General features: G+C 39.3%; 1 protein-coding gene across 2 annotated transcripts in view; it reads right to left on the bottom strand.

The window, feature by feature from the left end:
* Nucleotides 1–21,291, bottom strand: part of KAZN (kazrin, periplakin interacting protein) — a 1,045,723-nt gene that overhangs the window by 920,469 nt on the left and 103,963 nt on the right. The window lies entirely within an intron of this gene.

Here is a 21,291-nt window from a genome sequence, read left to right as displayed (position 1 = left end):
GCACTGGAGGAAGCTGGTCATACACAATGAATTAAGGATGCCCACTCTCACCTCTTCCATTCAATATAATACTGGGAGTCCTAGCAAGGAAAATCAGACAAGAAAAAGGAATAAAAGCCACCCAAATCAGAGAAGAAGAAGCTAAATTAACCCCATTTGCAGATGACATGATCCTCTATGTAGAAAATCCTAAAGACTCCCATCCCCCCAAAAAAACCGTTAGAATCAAAAAACAAATTCAGTAAAGTTGCTGAATACAAAATCAGTTGCATTTTTTTACACCAATAATGATCTATTTTGAAAAACAAGTTAAGAAAACAATCCCATTATGATAGCATCAAAAATTAAAATACTTAGAAATAAATTTAACCAAAAATGTGAAAAATCTGTATGCTGAAAACTATAAAATACTGATGAAAGAAATTGAAGAAAACACAAATAAATGGAAAGATATCCTGTGCTCATGGATTGAAAAAATTGATATTGTTAAAATGTCCATTTGATCCAAAGCAATATACAAATCACTGCATTCTTCATCAAAATTCCAATGGTATTTTTCACAGAAATAGAAAAAGCAATTCTAAAATTTGTATGGAACCACAAAAAACTCCAAACAGCCAAAGCAATCTTGAGAAAGAAAAATAAAGTTGGAGGCATCACATTTCCTGATTTCAAATTATATTATACGTAATCAAAATAGTATGATACTGACATAAAAACAGACACACAGTCCAATGGAACAGAATAAAGAGCCCAGAAGTAAACCCAGGCATAAACAGTCAAATAATTTTCAACAAGATCACCAAGAAGGCACAAGGAAGAAAGGACAGTCTCTTCAATAAACGGTGTTAGGAAAATTAGACATCCACTTGCAAAAGAATCAGACTGGACCCTAATCTTATACAAAAATCAACTCAAAATAGATTAAAGACCTAAATGTAAGATCTAAAATTGTAAAAACTCCTAGAAAAAAACATGGGGGTGGAGCTCCTAGACATTGGCCTTGGGAATGAATTTTTGGATATCACATCAAAAGCACAGGCAACAAAAGCAAAAAATAAACAAGTGGGACTGTATCAAACTAAAAATATTTTGCATAGCAAAAGAAATGATGGGCAAAATGAAAAGACAGCCAAAAAATATTTATGAACCATACACCTGATAAAGGGTTAATATCCAAAACATACAACAATTCACACAATTCAACACCAAAAGAAACTGAAAGACATTTTTCCAAAGAAGACATACAAATGGCCAATAGGTATGTGAAAAGGTGCTCAACATCACTCATTACCAAGGAAAAGCAAATCAAAAACCACAATGAAATATCATTTCACACATCTTAGGATGGTTATTATCAAAAAGACAAAAGATAACACCTGTTGGCAAGGATGGAAGTATGGAAAAGAATGGCAAGTATGGAAAAAGGGAACCCTTGTATACTGTTAGTGAGAATATAAACTGGCGCAGCCATTATGGAAAACAGTATGGAAGTTCCTAAAAAAATTAAAAATAGAACTATTACAGGACCCAACAATTCCTCTTCTGGGATTACCCAAAGGGCATAAAATTAGCACCTCATTGAGACTCCTGCACTCTCATGTTCACTGCAGCATTATGCATAATAGCCAAGACATGGAAACAACCTAAGTGTCCATCAGTGGATGAATGGATAAACTGTGAAAATACATATATACACACACAAAGAAATATTATTTGGCCTTGAAAAAGAAGATCCTAACATTCGAGACAACATAAATGAACCTGGAGGACATTATGCTAAGTAAAATAAGCCCGACATAGAAAGAAAAATAATGCATACTCTCACTAATATGTGGCATCTGAAAAAGTGAATACATAGAAAGAGAGTAGAATGGTAGTTATGAGGGTAGGGGGGATTAAGGAGATGCAGGTCAAAGAGTACAAAGTTGTAGTTATATAGAATGAATAAATCTAGAAATCTAATGTACAGTATGAGAGCTATAGTTAATATTATATTACATACCAGAAATTTGCTAAGAGATTAGATTTTAGATGCTCTTACCACAAAAAAGGGGGTAACTGTGTGAGGTGATGGATATGCTAATTTGTTTGATCATAGTAATCATTTCCCTATGTATATCTAAACATCATGCTGTACATCTTAAATATATATAATAAAAAAACAATAAATAATCCTTTCATACACTGCCATATTGCAGAATTAGAATAATAAAACTAGCAACTAACCATTTTGGAGCACAAATCAAGTTCTAGGAGTTGTGCTAAGTGTTTTATATATATTATCTCACTTATTCCATATAATTAGCCATGAGGTAGGTACTACTACTATTCCCATTTCATAGATGAGAACACTGAGGCATTGCAGTGAACAGATACAAAGAGGCTCCAATGATTCCCGATTTCCAGTATTTAAGCCTGTGTGTAATTCCTTCTCCTTGAGTATGTGTGTGTGTGTGTGTGTGTGTGTGGTAGGGCAAGGGAACTCTTGTGACTTGCTTCTGACCAACAGAATGTGGCAAAAGTGATGGCATGTCACTTCTAGGATATGATACTTAAGATTTTAACCCCATCTTGCTAGAAGACTCTGTTGACTCTCACCATAGTATAGCATTACGTACAAAATTACACAAATCATAAAGGAATAGCTAGATTAGCTTTCACTAAGTGAATGCACCCACAAAACCAGCACTGGATCAAGAAATAGAACATCGCCAGCACTGCTTAGGAAACCCCCACTGAGCCTCTTCTAGTCACTAGGCACCTCATTGTTGCAGTGTGCCATTATATGACTACACCATGATTTATATTTATTCATTTTTCTTTTGATAGGTATTTGAGTTTGTTTCCAGTTTGGGGCTAACATGAATAACGCTGGCATTAACATTGTACTCTTTTTGTCAAGGTAAGGGGAGTGGTATTTCCACACATGTATTTTGGTGAACATAGTATGCATTTTAGATGTGTATTTCTATACATAGGAGCAGAAGTGCTGGATCACAGTGTGGGAAAGTGTTCAACATTTGTAGACACTGCCAAACACTTTTCCAAAATAGTTGTACCAATTTACACTACTACAAGCAATATATGATAGTTTTAGTTGTTTCATATTCTTCTCAACATGAAATATCATCTATCATCTTCAATTTAGCCATTCTGGGGTGGGTAGAGTTGTATATCACCATGATTTTAATTTACTTTTCCATGATTCCTGACGGGTTAAACATTTGTGTTTTTTTTTTTACTATTTAGATATTCCCTTTTGTGAAGTGAATGCTGAAATCCTTTCCCCATTTTTCTATTAAGTTGCCTGCCCTTTTATTATTGATTTGTAAAGATCTTTATACATTAGAGAAATGAGTCTTTTGTCAAATATATTGAAAATATCTTCTTTCATTTCATGGACTGCCTTTTCACTCCCTTAATGATATCTATTGAAGAACAAAAGTTTTCATGTCAATGTAGTCCTATTACCAATGCCTTTTTCTCTTACGCTTACAGCTTTCTGTATCCATTGGGAAATAATTTTGTTCACCCCAAGATCATAAAGATGTTCCCCTATATTTTCTTTTAAAAGAGTTTTTTTTTCTGTTCTGATTTTGTTTCCTTTTGCTTTCATGATTAAGTCTATAATCCACCTGTCATCTTCTTCCTTATGAATTTCCAATTGACTCAGCAGCATTTATTAAAATAAAAATCACTTTGCCACCACACTGCAGTGCCACCTTACAAATCAAGTGACTGTATATGTATGGGTCTATTTCTGGACCCCCTATTTTGTTACTGATCTTTGTCCATCTGCATATCAATATTATACCATCTTAATTACTATTGTTTTTAATAGGCCTTGGTATCCAATAGTATAAGTCCTTCTACCTGTTTTTTGTTCTTCTAGATTGCCTTAACCAGTCTTAGTCCTTTGCATTTCCAAATAGATTTTACAGTCAGCTTAAAATTTTCTATACTCAAAAAGGTGGGCTTTTTGATTGAGACTGTTTTAAATCTATAAGTCAATTTAGGGAAAATTGACATGTTTACAATATTGGGTTTTCTGATTCACAGATGAGATGTATCCAACCATTTATTTTTCTTCTTCTTCCAATAATGTTTCACAGCTATCAAAATAACTTTTTTTAGATCTATTCTAAAATATTCAGATTTTTATGCTATTGTAAATATATCTTTATTCTAGCATATATTGTTTATTTTTGTATATCGCCCTGTATCCAGTAACCTTGCCAAGTTTATGTGATAAATTGAGTAGAGTTTCTTTTAGATTTTCTACATATGTAATCATTTTTACCTGCAAATAATAACAGGTCTCGTTTCCCAATCATTATGATTTTTATTTCTTTTTCTTGCCTTATTGCACTGTCTAGGACTTCCAGGAAGGCATCATAAGGAAAATCCTTGTTTTATTCCAGGTTGCAACGGGGAAGTCTTTCAATATTTCATCATGAAGTATTATATTTGCTGTAGGCTTTTTGTAGCTCTTTATTGGATTGATGGAGTACTCTCTTATTCCTAACTAGCAAGTTCATTTCAAAGAAGAAATTTGATATTACTTCCTCCTTCGAAATTTTCATTCTGCCCATGAGTCTCTCTAGAGCCTCCCCTAGAATCTTTGTGTTCCTTGCTCTCTATTCCCTAACCTCAATTATTACTGTCAGTTGCTGTAGACTGCCACCCTCCCATCTACCAGAATGCCCTCATGCATGCTTTTCTCCTCTCCTGGAAGGATCTGAAGGCATCCTCTTCATGTGCCCTTCATCATTTTAAACTTTACTGATATTTTAGACCTCTGCTTGAGGATAATCTCCTTAGGAAACCTTCCCTGGCCACTGCCCCCAAGAACAGGTCAGGCTATTTAGGGATAATTTCTCATAGAACCACCAGGTTGCCTTCATAGTTGTAGTTCCCACTAGATGCACTAGGCTCTAAACTTCCTAGGAACAAAGACTATTTTGTTCTCCCCGTTGAAATCTCAGGCTTCAGGGCAGTGCCCAGCTCCACATAAGTTGGTACTCAATAAATATTTGTTCAATTAATAAATGAATAAATTTCTTTTTTTTTTTTTGAGACAGTTTCACTTTATTGCCCAGGCTAGAGTGAGTGCCGTGGCATCAGCCTAGCTCACAGCAACCTCAAACTCCTGGGCTCAGGCGATCCTCCTGCCTCAACCTCCCGAGTAGCTAGGACTAGCTAGGCATGCGTGAATAAATTTCAACACCTCATTTTAATCTCTCTTAGTCTCCATTCCCACAGTCGTAAAATGATAACCTTCATCTCTTTTACCACTGAAATTTTATGATTCTGGCTGAAGAAAAGAATTGGTGCAAAATATATAAGTCAACTCTTGACAAATGTGAATAATTCTTCTCTCCTTTTCTGGTTTCATTGGCTTTGCTGAGTTTGAAAACATAAAAACCAGTTGGTATGCTTTTGTGACTGCAACCATTAGTTCTCTGAGCTCATCTTATGCTCTTTGGAGGGAGAATGTGGGCTTTGTCCAGAGAAGAACACTGCTTCAGAAGATGCAATACCAAACACCCTGGATCTGAGTTTCACAGCACACACAGGCCCATATTCTGCAGCCAAATTAAAGTTCCCTGCCTCATCCTGGAGTTCCCTGGCTACTTCAGAAACCAAATTCCTTAAAATGCCATCCAGGAATAGTTGTCTTCAACACTGGAAGGAGGTCCTTTTTATGGATGAAAATTCAGAGTTAATTCCAGATGAATTCTAAGATAAACGTTTGCATCACAAAAAGAACCACTTGTAAAATAAACTGGCTCTCAGTTTTACATTCACCCAGTATGTTTATTAAAGGAATTGACATAAAACTATGACTCCATTTTAAATTTAAAAAGTCATCTGTCCTTATCAGTTCGATTTCTTTGTATTGTAAAGCACAATAAATCAAAATGCTCTGGAGTGGCCCCATGCTCTCCCCCAACCCTCACAGTCACTCTTTATTCTTCTACCCTGTTTTATTTTTCTTGCTACCTAGTCACTTTCTGAAATTACCATGTTTACTATTTGGTCTTTTTATTTTGTTTTTAATTTGCCTAACCTACCAATAGGGACCTCTCGCTCCATGAAGAATGGGGTCCTGTCTGTTTTGTTTGCCTCTGTGTCTCAGAACCTAATATGATGCTTGAGTAATAGGGAGCTCTTAATATATATCCATTCAAACAACGACCAGACCAACTACCATTCAACTTATCTGCAGAAACAGAAAAGATAATGCCAGATTAGAGATAATTCTGCACAGTGGAAATTGTGTATTTATTATGCAATAATGCACTTTTTGGCCGGGCGCGGTGGCTCACGCCTGTAATCCTAGCTCTCTGGGAGGCCGAGGCGGGCGGATTGCTCGAGGTCAGGAGTTCGAAACCAGCCTGGGCAAGAGCAAGACCCCGTCTCTACTATAAATAGAAAGAAACTAATTGGCCAACTAATATATATAGAAAAAATTAGCCGGGCATGGTGGCACATGCCTGTAGTCCCAGCTACTTAGGAGGCTGAGACAGAAGGATCGCTTGAGCCCAGGAGTTTGAGGTTGCTGTGAGCTAGGCTGACGCCACGGCACTCACTCTAGCCTGGGCAACAAAGCGAGACTCTGTCTCAAAAAAAAAAAAAAAAAAAATGCACTTTTTTATAAAATAAACATTGAATAACTTAATTTTAACTAAAGCCTTCTTTTTTTCTCTCTAGTTAACCTCATTCCCTTCCTTTCTTTATGAAATCTAGTAAACTCCTTTGACTGTATGTATCAGTCTCCTAGGATTTACAGCCATTAATATTTCATTCTCACTTATGCCACATGTGCACCCTAGGTCAGCTGCAACTCTGCCCCCCACCCCCATGTTACCTTCACTCTGAGACCCAGGCTGATGGAGAAGCCTCTTTCTAAGACATTCCCTGCCCCTGGAGAGGGAAAAGAGAATATGACAAACCATGCATTGACTTTGACATGATACACGCTACTTCTACTCACGTGGCCTTGGCCAAAGCAAATCAAACCTGACATCACTGGAGCAAAGGGACATCACAGGGAGGGAACTGGAATATTTGGTCGACAAATTAAAGACTTGATCACTGTGGTTTCGGCTTTGGAAGCTGATGAGAGCAAGGACAATGGAAAATTCCAGGTCTAAACTTGAAAAATAAATAAAAACCATTCTCATTATACCTTTGAAAGCCACTTGGGGACCACTCTTGGCTGTTTCTGGACTTATACAGAAATACAGAGGATATGAGCTGATTTTTCTCCTCTGATGTGTTCAGGGGCAGCCCTATGGTAGCATCAGCAAAGAAGCTGCTTGTTAATTCCCCACTCCCCTGCTTTTATCTTTCTGGAGAGCTAGGGTCCTTCCTGGAGGTTTTTCTTTTACCTTCTTGCACATTCTGCCTCTAAGAGAGAGGCTGAATTCTGGAACCTGCAAGCCTTTAATTCCCGGTGACATTATCTTAAGGCAAGCTGGTTTGGCTAACAGCAGCCAGCTGTAATCTTTCAGCAGAAAGGACTCTTCTGAGCCACCACTTTCAGGATTATCTCTCCCCTCCTCCTATGACTCACTACTTAAGGGGAGAGAATTTCTCTGCAGAGACTAAGTGACAACAGAAAAGGAGAGTAAAGATAGGAGATTTTTGAGACTCCCAATTTCAGTATGTGTAAATGGGAATGGAAGAGATGACTTAGGAAGCCATTCATAGGATAATTTCGGTGAAGGGAAAAAAATAAAGATTCACAAATTCAGCAACATTCATGGATCTTCTACTGTGTACAGTGACATGCTGTATTATGTCTTGGAAACAGCTCTAAAAGACACAGCCTAAGTATTTGGGGCACTTATAGTCTAGTAGGAGGATAACAAGTATTTTTCCTGAAGTGTAGAGTGGGGACTATGATAGGGAGAAAGGCACCCGGGAAGAGGGGGCAGCCTGTGAAGGCACAGTGGGGTAGGAAAGAGGCACATCGCGTCTATATCCACAGCTCAAGGTGGTTGGGGCTTAAATTGCACACAGGGAAAATGAGCCAGTTAGGAAGCACATGCCAACCATGATATTTGCTGATGGAAATGGGGAACAGAAGGGTGAAAGATGTGCCACCCAGTGATCATTAAAAAGTATCCCACTATCCCAGGGTAAACACCTGGCCAGCACCTCTCGGTCAATCCTCATGTACAACTGGAGGAACAGCTGACCTCTAAGAAAGCTCAAAAGGAAAGGAGACCGTTTGCTCCACATTAAGCACTCTCAGTAGAATTAATCTCCCTGAGATGCCAAGGAAAATTCTACTAATAACAGGATCAGAGGGTCCATTCCTCAGTATAATGCAGTATTACTATGGTTTTCCACCTCTCCAGGTGAACGCTGTCAAGAATTTGAAGCAACTCCTGGTCTTTGACATCATGCAGACACATGGGTTGGTTTCCTGTAAGGGTGTGCTGGAGCCAGATCCTACCAAATTACTATCATTACATTTTCAGGAATTTTGTGAGCTAGCTGTTAAATATAATGGCTATTATAAATTAAATAAACTTACAATTAAATAAATTATATTAAAAATAAGGTAACATACTTAAAATGTACCACTTCCTAATTATTTTACTACATTTTATGATTAGTTCTTGAGGTTATTTACATTTATTTTATCTGCATGGTAGAAATACTATATCTCCCAACCTCCTGTTCAGTACCATCACTTTGGTAGGGTGGAATCAGTCACAGGAGTGTTTACACCACAGAAATTGGCAAATACTACAAATCAGGACCTTCCCTTCCCCTCACTCCTCCCACCAAGAACTGGTCATTAAACATGTACCAGCCACTGATCTCACAGGATGTGTTATATCTACATGCTAGCTATTCTTCCTGTCTACGCCCATACATATGTGTACACATGCACACATACAAACCCCATTTCTCTACCTAACAATCTCATGTTCATTAGCTCATCTTTACTCTGGAATATACTCTATTATTCTCCTTTCCTCCTGAATAAACTTCAGGATGTAAATTCAAACCCTTTGTTGCTGAACTTCTTTAGTTTTCTCTTCTGTGAAATGGGATTGTTAGATAAAAAAATATCAAAGGTACTATACAGAATTGGAAAACCTTATTTTTAATATATCACCCCCTAAAACACCTCACAGAGTTAAAGTAGTTAAGATATTCTTTTACTAAAAATAAGGCAGATAGCAATTTGTCCTTACTGCCCAGTTCTATCCTGCATTTACCATGTAACCTTAGGCAGGTTACCGAATCCTTCTATGTCTCATTTCCATACTGGTAAATTCATTGTCATCATCATTACCACTGTCCTCAATACTGTCCATTTATTCACCTCTATTTTTAAGTAACAGCATTACCTCCTTTAAAGAAGACTTCAAGAATCAAAGGATTAGAGAACAGCAAAATATACATGGAATTCTAATTAAATGGATAGTAATGGTTTCAGAAATGAGATTTACCTTAAGAGCCATAAAATCATTTAAAAAATTAGCAGAAATCTTAAATAACTAATTAGTAGAATGGGCTTTTACTCTTTGAAAGAATCTCCTATCTGCAAAGGGCACTTACAAGCAAATTTGTACATTCAATCATGCTGAAAAGTATACATGTAAGTCTAAGGTTGAAAGGCCAAGCCAAGAGGGTACCTCTGAACCATCCTCTGGATTAAGGCAACTCCACTTCTAAACAAAGTTTCCTAAGTAGAGGTTCCACATATGAACTGTGCAATAGGACACGTTTTTTCAAGGGGGAAATAATACAATTACACTGGGACAACAAGTATTAAACCAAGACAGTCTGAGGCAAACCTGGAGGTAAGGTTCTACCACCTCTGAGCTATCCTGAAGTACTTTGATCTAAAATTGAAACACTGACTCCAAACCATAAGCTCTGGATACAGCACTAATAATTCAAATACGAAAATTCACTACCTGAAAAATAGGAAATGTCCTCAATGAGGCAACCCAACTAGAAAGGCTTGAATTGTCTCTAAATGTGGGCCTATTAAGGTACTTTGACTTAAGTCATAGATAGGCCTAGGGCAGAGAATTTATAGCAAAGAAGTAAAATTAACATGTTACTCTTGCCAGAGGTGAATCCAAGTTTGTGAAGTATAAAACATACCATTTGCCAGCCTTTTTAAAGGAAAAAGAATTCAAAATTATAATACAAATTAAAAATGAGATTTGAAAATGAATATTTGTCTAGTATGAAAAAAATCATAACAATGATTATGAACCACTTTTAAAAGTTGCCAAATAACACAAATATCACAAAATCCAGAGAAATTTAGAAAAATGACATATTTTCAATCACCTTCCTAATATATCTCCATAATCCTTTTTTTCTATACATTTTACTACATTCTCTTTGACTGACTCTGTATTTGATAGTGACTTTATAACAATTTCTATAACAATAATATAAAAATAAGGCAATCTTCATTGCAGAATGTTTGGTCAAAATGTTTTTGGTAGGGTAAATATAACTGCAAACTCTTGTCACTCCTTTTGAAAAGTAGACTCTGTTCCTTTCCCTTGAATGCAGCAAAAATAACATTATGTGATTTCTCAGTCCAAATCAAAACAAAAGAAGACTGGTAGCTTTTGCTTCCTTCCAGTTTGAACCCAGCCACCATACTGTGAGGAAGCCCAAGTAGCCACTTGAAGAGTCCCACAGGGAGGAAAACTAAGACTCCTGATGAACAGCCTCAGCTGAACTCCCAGCTGATGTCCAGCATCAATACCAGGCAAGTGTGACTATATTGTACCTTCCAGCTACCTCATGAACCTTAGTTAACCACTCATGAACCAGAATAATCACAAGCCAAACCACAGAACTATGAGAAATAATAAATAATTATTGTTTTAAGTCACCAAATCCTTACATGGTTTGTTGTGCAGTGATAATTATTTTCTTTCCAATATTTTATTATGAAAATACTCAAACATAAAAAAATGAAGAAAATTATAGTAAATATTCATTCATAGACCCACCTCTTTGATTCTACAATTAACATTTCACTGGACTTGCTTTATCACATATCTATCTTTCTGTCCATTCATCTCATTTTGTTATGCATTTCAAAGTTGCAGACATCAGTACACTTGACTCCAAACACTTCAGCATACACATCATTAACTGGAGTTAGGATTTTTTTTCTATTGAGGTTAAATTTACATAAAATAAAATACACAAATCTCAAGTGTATCATTCTTTGAGCTTCAACAGAAGGGTGCACCTGTATAACCCAAACTCCTATCAAAATACAGAATATCACCATCACTGAGAAGCTTCCCTCATGTCCCTTCTGAGTCCATCACTGCCCCTAACCCCAGGACAACCACTCTCCTGATTTTTTTTCCTACCATAGATTAGCTTTACCAGTCCAGAACTTTATACTAGTAAATTATACAGTATATTCTCTTTTACATATGGATTTTTCACTCAGCATAATGTTAATGATATTCATCTATGTTGTTGCCTGCATCAGGAGCACATTTGTTTTTCTTACTGAGCAAGCTTTCTTTCTATAAATATATCACGATTTGTTTATTCATTCTCTTGATGATGGACACTTGGGCTGATTTTAGTTGGTGACTATTATGATTAAAGCTGCTATGAACATTCTTGTACAAGTGTGTTTGTGGATGTATGTTTTCATTTCTCTTGGGTAGACACCAAGGAGTAGAATTTCTGGGTCAATGACTAGATGTATACTTAGTTTTATACAAAACTTCCAGGCCTTTTTTCTAAAGTAAAGTTTGTTTTCTATTACTGATAGTTTATAAAATTTCTTTTCGGCTTCATGTCTCCCTACTGCCAATGCCACATCGGTAACACCTTCTTTGCAGTTTCTCACTTGAGTAGTTTTTCCTGCAAGGGAAAAGCCACAGATGATTCCAACTCTTTGATCTGGTGAGATATGCCCTGCCCACGGCCACAGAAGTTGGCCCCACTCGACCAGGTCCTCTCCAAGTGTGGGGGCTAAGGTGTCCATGAAGTCTGGGTCATCTGTACTGGACTCTGAGCAGGCAGCCTCTCCTTCCAATTCCTTCTCCTTGGAATCAAAGATGGGTTTGATGAGGTGTACCAGGGACTCATGGTAGCTGGATGGCCATTTTATTTCATTACTGGTATCTCCTGCTGTCCTTCCCTTCCTGCCTCCCCAAATAAAATGTAAACTCCTCTTAGAAAGTATCTTGCATCTCACATCCACTCCTTTATCCCCACCACTTAGAATAGTGCACAGAATAGAGTAAAAATGGAACAAACATATGGATACATAAGTAAATGAATGAATTAGTTAATTAATGGTTTGTCCATTTCAACTTCATAACCCATCCCTGAAGAACTTACTTCTGCACTGGCCTGTATTTGTGCAAGCTAATGTCTGCGGTCTCTGCTTTGTCACTTTTAGCACAGCACTTATCATAACTCTGTCTCATATGATGCTTTTTCCTCTGATTCCTGCCTGCGGAGTGAGAAGCCCTCCAAGGTGAGGGCTTTGTCTAGTTTAGCCATGTAACCCCCGGAGAAATGTGCTTTACTTATAGTAGGTACTGAATAAATGCCAACTTGGTCTCTGCTTACCATATACACAAAATGCTATGGTTTGAATATTTCTCCCCAAAAGCATGTTTTAGAAGCTTAATCCCCAATGCAACAGTGTTGTGAGGTGGGGCCTAATCGGAGGTGTTCAGATCACAAGAGCTCCATCCTCATGATCTAATTAATGTTGGTCATAGGAAGGCTTGAGGCTGTGAGCTCACCACCTTTCTTTCTTGCCCTCTCTTGCCCTTCTGCCTTCCACCATGGGATGACACAGCATGAAGACTCTCAACAGATACCTACTTCTCAATCTTGGACTTCCCAGATTCCAGAACTATAAAAAACAAATCTCTGTTCTTTGTAAATTACCCAAGCTCAAGTATGCTGTTTTAACAACACAAAATGGAATAAGACACCTCCAAAACTCATGTTGAAATTTAATAGCCTTTGTAACAGTATAAGAATTGAGACTTTAAGAGGTGTTACTGTGGGCATCAGTTCATTATAAAAGGGTGAGTTCAGGCCCCTTCTCACTCTCTCTCTTGCTCTGCTGCCATGTGATGCCTTCCAACACACTTTGACACAGTACAAAGACCCTTTACAGATGCTGGCTCCCTGATCTTGGACTTCTCCGCCTCCAGCACCTTGAGAAATAAATTTTTGTTCATTATAAATTACCCAGTCTGTGGTATTCTGGTCACAGCAGCACAGAATGGACTAAGACAGCTTGTGACTATGACACTGCAATATGGATGACATTGATTCAAAAGTCTTTCCTGGGGTAGAATTCTGCCTACCGAGCACCCAACCAGCCTTCTGTTCAGAGAAATCCCACAACAGATAGGAGGCACAGGCACAGCTAATCCAATGAAAGAACACTTCCTTTCTTCCATAGTACTAGGGGAAAATATCCTTCTCCTGGCTTCCTAGCGGTTATGGTATAGGTATGTGACCTAAGCATGGTCAATTGAATGCTCTCAAGGTTGAAGAAGGAACCAAAAGGACATTAATCACCAGGCTGTAGCAGAGCTGCAGGCCCCATGACAGAGCAACATGAGTCCAAATAAGCACAAACCCCATGTCCTGGCACTGCTCTCTAGACATGAGGGCCCAGTGACTGGTTCCTTCTTTCCCTGGGGTAATACTGGCTCTACACTACCCTCCTTGGCTTCTAGTCAATTCCCAAAGCCTGGATCTCCAGCCTTCAACAAACCAGTCAATACCCTTCCAATACATTCCTTTTCTTAACTGGTTTCTATTGTCTGCACCCAAGAACCCGACTGATGTATACCCACAACAGAGTCAATTAATCTTTATATTCAGTCAAAACAGACAAAGACAAATGAACACATTTAATTTATTTTGAAGGCTCAGTGCAAGCAATGTCTTTAACTCAGATGCTAATACCCATAAAAATTTCATTTTGATACAGTAATAGGGTATTGGGCAGGTGGGAGGGGGAAGGAGGCAGGTATATACATATATAATGAGTGAGATGTGCACCATCTGGGGGATGGTCATGCTGGAGACTCAGACTTGTGAGGGGAGGGGGGAATGGCCATTTATTGAAACCTTAAAATCTGTACCCCCATAATATGCCGAAATTAAAAAAAATTTTTTTTTTAAATTTCATTTTGAGACAATTTTTCCTCCTCTTTGATATAAACGCCTTCAGAACAACACTAGTTTGTAAAATATTTTTTCTTATTATAAAAGCAAGATTTGTTCACTGTAGCAAGTTAGGGAATGTGAAAATTATGATGAAAATTTTAATCACCCCACCTATTAAATTTTCTACAAGATTTGTTTCTAGTGCAAATGTGTTTAAAAAACTATTATAGCATATTTACAGTTTTATAATCTTATATCATGATCAAATTTTGACATTTTTTTCATTTATTCAGCAAATATTTATTTTATGGAAAGATGTAGAGAAACTGGAACCCTCCTATACTGCTAGTGTTAATGTAAAATGGTACAGCCACTTTGGGAAACAGTTTAATAGTTTCTAAAAGTTTAAACATAGATTACCATATAACCCAGGAACTTTACTTGCAAATATATATTCTCAGAGAAATTAAAATTTATGTCTGCACAAAAACTTGTACACAAATGTTTATAGCAGCAGTTATAGCAGATATTAGTTATAATATCCAAAAAGTAGAAACAACCCAAATATCTACCAATTAATGAATAGATTAAAAATGTGATATACTCCCATAATGAAATATTATTTAGCAATCAAAAGGAATGAAGTACCAATTCATGCTACAACATAGATGAACTTTGAAAGCATTATAGTGAAAGAAGCTAGTCGCTAGTGAAAGAAGCTAGTCACAAAGAACCACACATTGTATATTTCCACTTATATAAAATGTCCATACAAATCAGTAGAGATAGAAAGTAGATTAGTGGTTGCCGAGGGTTTGGCATTTGAAGGGAAATAGGCAGGAACTGTTAATGGATACAGGGTTTCTTTCTGAGGTGATAAAAATATTCTAAAACTGATTTGGTGGCACATGCCACCAAATAGACTAAAAACTGTTGAATTGTATACTTTAAGTGCATGAATTGTGCAGTATATGAATTATGTCTATGGTATGTAGATCTCAGTGAACCTCTTACCAAAAAAACATTGAATTGCACACTTATTATATGCCATGCTCTGTCCCTGTCACTGAAAATGTCAGTAAGACAAACTCATTCCCTGCCTGATATTTTCATATATGTTTATATATATAATAATATATATAAACAAAATTATTTAACAAACTCCCCATTATTGAAAAGTTAAATTGCTTCCAGTTTTTCACTATTATAAATTAAAACACTGGGCTGAACAACCTTGCAACATTATCTTCATCCATCTCTCTCATTCTTTTCTTAGAAGAGATTCCAAGAAGCAGAATTATTAGGTCAAAAATATGAATTTATTAATGCTTAAGTATCATTCTAGGGAGTTGTTTGAATTTACACTTCAATGCACAACATATGAGAGAAATACTATCATTTCTGTGGATGGTTCCAGTAGAGAACAGCCCATAGCCCATTTCCTGGAGTTTTCCTGGGCTTCCTGATCAATACTCCAAAGAGAGGCACCCCAAACCAATCATTTCTCCCATTATGTCTAAACTTCATTGAGGTTACACCAAACTCAAACTGAGAAGTATAAGAACTTCCCCCTACCTAACACCTCCTTACCTCTCTCACCTTCTTTCTATCCTTATACCTCCAACCCACACATCACTTTAGGTTTTGAAAAGTGAAGAGGAGCTCCAAACAGGTAGTCAGAAAATCTTTTATCAAGCAAGACATTCTAAAGGCTTAAAAGCCATTGCCCAGAAGCCAGGGGCAAAGGGTCAAACCTTTCTTTAGGCAAGTTAATCCTCTACTGCACACATAAGCTAAGCTTATATAAGAAAGATGTAAGATGAATAGGATGGAGTCATCAATTCTACTTGAAGCTGAGGCCCCTTCTCCTTTACCCCTCTTCCTAAGAGCCATGGGGAACCACAGAAGGGATTTAAGGTGGGGAGTGGCTTGTCAGACCTGATTACCACTCTAATGGCCAGTGAGAATTGACGAGGAAGTAGGGAGACCTGTTAGAATTAGAAGGTACAACAAGAGGACTTGATTTGAAGCAGAAGCTGAGGAAATAGAGAGGAGGGGTTGGGTGTGAGGGGGTGGAAAGGATCAGTAACATCTAGACTGTAAGTGCCAAGAAGGCAGGGGACAGTGTCAGGTTTGTCTTGCCACAGTATTCCCAGAGTCTAACACAGAGTGTGGCTCATAGGAGGTGCTCAATAAATATTTGTGGCATGAATGAATGAATGAATGATGAACAAATGTGAACTTGGTGACTGACTAGACACAAGGAGAAGCCTGGATAGATGGATGGATGATCTTGTCATTATGGTGTCTCCATCTTCTCTTTCTTCCCCATCCACCTTCTGGGCTCCCCTGGCCTAGACTCGGTTCTCAGGCCCTGCAGGTGGAGCTAGATCCCCAGACTGGGTAGAAATCGGGATATGTGGCTCCCAGGTGAAATGGTGACCAAGCCCTCTGCAAGTCTGACCTCTACTGTTCCAGAGAAAACTACCACGAAAGCCCTAGGGAAAATGCCTAAGAGTACTAAGACGTGAGTGACAAAAAATGCGAAGAGACCAACGACTCAACTCCAGTAACAGCAACCACTAAACACTTCAGGAGCCTGGGTACCCAAAGCCTTCCAGCACTGACCTCACAGACCACTACAACCCTGACCACTGAGAACTCGCAAAGATCGACCCCTGAGTTTACCACAAGGCTGACCATGAGGCCCCCCACAGACAGACCTCACACACGACTACCACAGCTGACTTCTCAGGCCCCCTGAGAACAAACTTCTAAGACTATGGCAATGCTGACCTCTCAAGGCTCCCAAGAAATGACCTCTGAGGCCACCATTAAGAGAATCCCTCAGGCTTCCTTGGAACCATCTGCCGAGATCCTAGCAGAAGGGTCTCCAGAATCACCCAAAGAACCAGCCCCCTCCCCCACTGCTAGCACCACTGAGGAGTCAGGTGAGTAGCATGAAGGGAAACTGGGAGTGAAGGGGAGAGGCTGGCCCTCCCTCCTGACCTGACGCCATCCACACAGACCTGTTCTGGGTTCACCTGGCTGACGGGCCCAACCAATGTGCTGGCCAGCTAGAAGTGTGGCATGCTGGACACTGGGGTACAGTGTGCAATGACAACTGGGACCTGAAGATTGCCACTGTGGCCTGCTGGGAACTAGGCTGTGGAAAAGTCTGGATCCTGGTGGACAAAACTCACTACAGTCCCAGGACTGGACCCATCTGGTTGGATGAGATGGGCTGTAAGGGAAACAAGGCCTTGCTGAGTGACTGCCCCTCAGGGACATGGGGGAAGCACAACTATGACCACAAGGAAGACGTGGGGCTCACCTGCACTGGTACCAGGGATGGAGGCGGGGAGTGGAGGAGAGCAGCCAAATGAATGGAGTAGGGGAGCAGGCAGGGGTGGAGGTGAGGCCAGGTGACTGCATCATGGTGGAATCTACAGAACTGGGCGTGAGGGGGTCTGGGCAAGGGGATCCCAGAGTTGCTCCAGAAGATTCCAGGACCTCTGAGACAGGGGACAGGGTCAACCATTTCCCCAACTTCTCCCAAGACTATACAAATGAAGATGATTATCTCCCATGTACCTGGGACCCTACCTTAGGAGAGAACCTGGCCAAGGGGACCACTATGGCAGGGGTACCTGGACACGCTCTCTCTTGGGGCACTACCAGGTGCCCAGGGGTCTCCTCCCTGGTAACATGGCACCTGCCAATTACAGGTGAGAGGCATGACTGAGGCAGCTGTCGGGGCCTCCATAAACCTCCGTTAGCTTCATTGCAGGATTTCCAGAAAGACTAGACCCTTCTAAATGAGCTGGCTGAGGTCTCAGGGCTTCAGGTTTTCCTTGTCTCCAGAGATCCTAAAAGCACTGCCTCCTTGGGCTTGATGGTGACACTCTCCTCCAGAGTCCAGAAAGGGAGGCCACGTAAGAGATCAGGCCAGGCTCGGCAATCCTCAAGTACTGCATAATACAAGAGCCTGGGCCCTTCGATCTAGAGCCCACGGCCATGGGCCCCCAACGCCATCTTCCCTATCCCAGTTCCCCTAAAGCAAGTGAAACCTTACCTGCTGTCGCAGCTCCTGCTCTGGTGCGGGTCTGGTATGGCTCAGACAGGGTGAGGACCCCTGGAGCATGGGTTGCTCAGCCAACCTGTCTGTCTCCTGCCCTGGGCCTGACACTGGCCAGCGGGGTCAGCCTCCAGCGCCACAACTGAGTCCCGCTCTGCTCTGGGAGCCTCTGCCATGCTGTCACATCTCCTTCCATCTCTGCAGCCACACCCGGGGCCTAGGCCCCCCCGTTGCTGCTCCACCCGGCACATTCTGCACCCGCTTCTCTGCCTCTCTCTTCCTCAGTCAGTCCCTGTGTCTCAGGGCTTCTCCTGGTCCACTCTGCCCCTCTTTCACACACCGGTTGCTTTTGCGCTTTTTCTTCTTTCGTTATCAATTTCTCTCCCTCACCGTGTCTATTTCCCCATTTCCTTCATCCATGGTCATTTCTCTTGTTTTTTTCACCATCTTTCTCATGTTTTCTTTCACTCTCAGTTTCACATTCCCATCATTTCTTTCTCCCTGAGTGTCTTTCTCTTTCAGTTTCTCGCCCTCTGCGGGTCTCTCATGCTCCCCGCCACTGTCGCCGCCCGGCCTGTTTCCCTCAGGGGCGGTTCCTCTCCCATCTGCGAGCGAGCGCCACCATTTCTGCTCTCCCTCTCTGCTTGTCCCTCTAGCAGTTTCTCTCTCTTCTCTCTCCATTTCACTCTGTCGTCGTGCTTGCCATCTCGGACTATACCGGTTTTTTACTCAGTCATCCTGTGCCCTCCTGAGAGACTCGCCCCTTTTCATCTCCTCAGGAGGCTCTCGCCGCTCGCGCCTTTTCCCGCCTTTTTCTTGCACTCAGCACGCATGCGCCTGCAGGAGGACGGGGCTGGAAACAGAGAGGTGGGAGGAGCAGACCAATGTTTGCTTTTAATTTGAATATTTAGTCCATTTGCACTTAGTGTAATTCTTGTCATATTAGAGTTAAAACTACCTTTTCACTATTTGTTTTATATTTGTCTCTTCTCTTGCCTTGTTTTCAATCAGTCAAGTATGTTTTATTATTTCACTTTTTCCCCTTCATTAGATTCTTATTTATATATTATTTTGTTATTGTTTTAGCAGTTACCCTACAGATTACAATATGCATGCCTGACTTATTAAAGTCTACCTAGATTAGGCATTGCCACTTCTTGGACAATGCTGGAACCTTGTAACGCTTTAAATCCATTTATCCACCTTCTGCCTTTTGTGCCTATTTTTAGCATGTACTTTAATACTATGTATATTTTAAATCCTATACAATCTTCTATGTATATTTTTTTTAGTTGACAGATTCCAATTACATTTATCATACATATACTCCTTCTAATGCTTCCTGCATAACATGCTTCCAACTAGAAGCACCTTCCTTTTGCCTTAAATATTCCTTTTAGTGCAGTTTTTCTTTTCTGAAAATGTCTTTATTTTAAATGTGAAAGGATCTTTTAGTGAGTATAGGATTGTATGTTGACATTTATTCTCTTTCAGTAATTTTTAAATGTTATTCCATTGTCACCTACTTTCCATCATTTCTATTGAGAAATTGGCTATTGGCCTTATTGTTGCTTCTTTGAAGGTAAGGTATCTTTTTTATCTTGATGCCCTTTAAGATTTCCTCTTTATATTTGGCTTTCAACCTTTTTTTATTATAATGTGCCTAATGTGGTGGGATTTTGTTTTGCTTTAGTTTGGGGTCTTTTTGTTTTCTTTATCCTGGGGTTTGCAGAGTTTCTTGAATTTGGGGCTTGATGCTTTTAATGAGTAGAAAAAAATTTTAGTTAATATATTCTTCATATATTGCTTCTGCTCCATACATTCTCTTCTCTCTTCTGGAATTCTACTTACATGTATATTTGACCATTCCTACACATCTCATGGGTCTGTGAAACTCTTTTCAGTATTTTTCCACTTTGTTTTCTTTTTTAAAAAATCCAATATTTCAATATTTTGTCCTTTTTCCTCTCTGCACTTCAATCTGGATAATTTCTACTGAACTATATTTCAGTTTCCTAATCCTCATTTTTACTGTCTTATCTACTGTTAAACCTCTCTACTGAATTCTTAACCTGTTATTTTATTTTTAAGATATAGCATTTTCATGTCTTTTAAAAAACATATATTCTACTTTTTTAAAAAAAATCTTCAGCTTTTCTTATATTTTCTTCAATAAGTGAACTATAGTTATTTTAAATCTGAAAACTTCAATATTGGTATCACCCATAGATCTGTTTTTCTTGTGATTTTCAGTCATTTGGTCCTATTTCCTAGCACATGTGGTAATTTCTTAAGTGCCAGATGTTTTGAATATAAAAGTTGTATAGGCTCTAGCTAACTGCCAAAACTTTTGCTTAGCTCTTTAGTCTTCTAGCAACTGCTTTGCAGTTGATTGTTTCCTGAGCCTTGCCCCATACATATGCAACTTAAGAATTTGACAATTATATCAATGTGAAATTGTACGCAGACTTTTGAGGTCATTTTTCTGTGGTTTCCTCTTTTCTAGGACATTGGGCCCTTCAATTCTCAACTCTCTTGGCATCAACAAATTCTAACCTCTGTCTCCCCATGCTAGAAGACTGCTGTAAGTTCCAAGTCACTGCTTGTGATCAACCACTATTCCCCCTTGCTGTGAATCAGCAAATGCACTAAGGAAAGAAATCAGAGGCAGATGCGGGTCTAACTCAAATGAGATTTTTTTCCCTCCAAAATTTGGCCTGTCAAGTCCTGGTTACCTTGGTTTCTCTCTGATGTTTTCAGAGACATTTCCCCCACATTTTTTGGTGTATTTTATCTGATCTTAACAAATGTTTCCAGAAAGAAGGAAGGCTTAGTCTATCCAAGCTACTCTAACAGAATCAGAAGTCTTACATTGCTTCTTTTTTCCCTTAAGTAGATTTAAGGGGTACAAGGGCAGTTTTGTGACATGAATATAGTGCATAGTGGTGAAATCTGGGCTTTCAGTGTAACCATCACCCAAATTGTATACATGGCACCCATTAAGTAATTTTTCATTCAACACCCCTGCCCAC

Source organism: Microcebus murinus, chromosome 2 (assembly GCF_040939455.1).
Source record: "Microcebus murinus isolate Inina chromosome 2, M.murinus_Inina_mat1.0, whole genome shotgun sequence".
Classification (NCBI taxonomy): domain Eukaryota; kingdom Metazoa; phylum Chordata; class Mammalia; order Primates; family Cheirogaleidae; genus Microcebus; species Microcebus murinus.
Note: the sequence above shows the minus strand (reverse complement) of the source record. Positions and strands in the feature narration are given on the sequence as shown.